Raw genomic sequence first — 2,976 nt, forward strand, 5'->3', positions numbered from 1 at the left:
CGGTGTCTGCCCCTCCCTGGTGTTTGTCCTCAACTGTATAAAGCTGAGCTTCAACCTTCTGGCTTTCTGCCTATAGTATCAGATATTAAACTGCATTTGGCCTTCAACTTTGGTTACGGCCTACTAACGGTGTCTGCCGCTCCCTGGTGTTTGTCCTCAACTGAATAAATCTGAGCTTCAACCTTCTGGCTCTCATTAAGTGCTGTTTTTTAAAAAATTGGTGGTTAGGGCCTACTAACGGTGTCTGCCCCTGCCTGGTGTTTGTCCTCAACTGAATAAATCTGAGCTTCAACCTTCTGGCTCTCATTAAGTGCTGTTTTTTTAAAAATTGGTGGTTAGGGCCTACTAACGGTATCTGCCCCTCCCTGGTGTTTGTCCTCAACTGAATAAATCTGAGCTTCAACCTTCTGGCTCTCATTAAGTGCTGTTTTTTAAAAAATTGGTGGTTAGGGCCTACTAACGGTGTCTGCCCCTCCCTGGTGTTTGTCCTCAACTGTATAAAGCTGAGCTTCAACCTTCTGGCTTTCGGCCTATAGTATCAGATATTAAACTGGATTTGGCCTTCAACTTTGGTTACGGCCTACTAACGGTGTCTGCCCCTCCCTGGTGTTTGTCCTCAACTGTATAAAGCTGAGCTTCAACCTTCTGGCTCTCATTAAGTGCTGTTTTTTAAAAAATTGGTGGTTAGGGCCTACTAACGGTGTCTGCCCCTCCCTGGTGTTTGTCCTCAACTGTATAAAGCTGAGCTTCAACCTTCTGGCTTTCGGCCTATAGTATCAGATATTAAACTGCATTTGGCCTTCAACTTTGGTTGCGGCCTACTAACGGTGTCTGCCCCTCCCTGGTGTTTGTCCTCAACTGTATAAAGCTGAGCTTCAACCTTCTGGCCCTCATTAAGTGCTGTTTTTTAAAAAATTGGTGGTTAGGGCCTACTAACGGTGTCTGCCCCTCCCTGGTGTTTGTCCTCAACTGTATAACGCTGAGCTTCAACCTTCTGGCTTTCGGCCTATAGTATCAGATATTAAACTGCATTTGGCCTTCAACTTTGGTTACGGCCTACTAACAGTGTCTGCCCCTCCTTGGTGTTTGTCCTCAACTGTATAAAGCTGAGCTTCAACCTTCTGGCTCTCATTAAGTGCTGTTTTTTAAAAAATTGGTGGTTAGGGCCTACTAACGGTGTCTGCCCCTCCCTGTTGTTTGTCCTCAACTGTATAAAGCTGAGCTTCAACCTTCTGACTTTCGGCCTATAGTATCAGATATTAAACTGCATTTGGCCTTCAACTTTGGTTACGGCCTACTAACGGTGTCTGCCCCTCCCTGGTGTTTGTCCTCAACTGAATAAATCTGAGCTTCAACCTTCTGGCTCTCATTAAGTGCTGTTTTTTAAAAAATTGGTGGTTAGGGCCTTCTAACGGTGTCTGCCCCTCCCTGGTGTTTGTCCTCAACTGTATAAAGCTGAGCTTCAACCTTCTGGCTTTCGGCCTATAGTATCAGATATTAAACTGCATTTGGCCTTCAACTTTGGTTACGGCCTACTAACGGTGTCTGCCACTCCCTGGTGTTTGTCCTCAACTGAATAAATCTGAGCTTCAACCTTCTGGCTCTCCTTAAGTGCTGTTTTTTAAAAAACTTGGTGGTTATGGCCTACTAACGGTGTCTGCCGCTCCCTGGTGTTGTCCTCCACTGTATAAACCTGAGCTTCAGTCTTTAGGCTTTTGGCCTATAGTAGCAGATATTAAACTGCATTTGGCCTACTAGTGTGGTTGGGCCCTTAAAACAGTGTCTGCTGCTCCTGGGTTTGCTACTCCACTGAACAAAGCAATGCCGCCTGTTTAGTCCTGTTACCAATTTTGAACTGCATTTAGCCTACTTTATTCTTTGGCCCTATATCTGTGTTTCCTCCTCATCCTGCCCATTGCCCAGCCACTGCTAGATGAGTCTGCTGGTACATTGACCCAGACCACTACATTCCCCTTGCACTCTACACAGCCAGAATCTGACCCTGCTGAAAGTAAGGTTCCCCTTCCCGCATGTTATACCACCTTACACAGGGACAAAGAGGAAGGTGCAGATGAAAGTGCAGGTTCCTTCATCAGGTGGGGGAGCATACTCGTTGGCGACGTCACTGGCACAGGGCCCCTCAGAGTACGCAAAAGTGTCGCTGCCGGTGGGAGGCGCCCCCGCCGTGCAAACACACCGCCGTACTTTGAGGGGCCCTGTGCCAGTGCCAATGCGAACGAGTGGGCCTCCCTGCTTGCTCAGGATCACAGCACTTGCAAAGTTGAAATACTTACCTCTCACTGCTCTACTGCCGTGACGTAGTCCACGTTTCCTGGGCCCACTAAAACCTTGAACCAGCCCTACCCCCCACAACTTTTGCCAAATGACCCCCAATTTCCAATGCCCAACTAATATAATAAAGTTAATTAAGATTGACAAGCTTCAAAAACAAGAATGGATGTTTTTGGCATTAAAATGGGCACTGTAGGTGTTTTCCTAGCCTCCACTCACTGCCGACTATGCTTCCCCATTGACTTGCATTGGGTTTCGGGTTTCGGTCTATCCCCGACTTTTAGCGATAATCGGCCGACTGCACTCGACTCGACTCTGGAAAAAGTCTGGTTTCACAAAACCCGACTCGATCTTAAAAAAATGAAAGTCGCTCAACCCTAGTGGGGGACAGTTAAATAAAATAGGAATGGTTATTATTGATGAAAATCACATCCCTTTTAGAATTTATACCTTGGGGGTCTCTAATTTTCAAATTAATGATCGAGTAGGTTTTCCGGGTAAAAAGGAAATATTTATATAAGAGTTCATTCGGACAAGATGCTGATTAAAAGCAGATATCTGTCAAAAATCAATTTGATCTGATTTGATTTTTGTTACTGCTTGCTCATAAATAATTTTTTTTCAAAACTTAGTAAGTGTGAAAAGTTTTGTCTTAGTAAAGGACACAAGTAGGAAAATCGGACA

This window comes from Ranitomeya variabilis, chromosome 4, assembly GCF_051348905.1.
Source record: "Ranitomeya variabilis isolate aRanVar5 chromosome 4, aRanVar5.hap1, whole genome shotgun sequence".
In the NCBI taxonomy this organism is placed as follows: Eukaryota; Metazoa; Chordata; class Amphibia; order Anura; family Dendrobatidae; genus Ranitomeya; species Ranitomeya variabilis.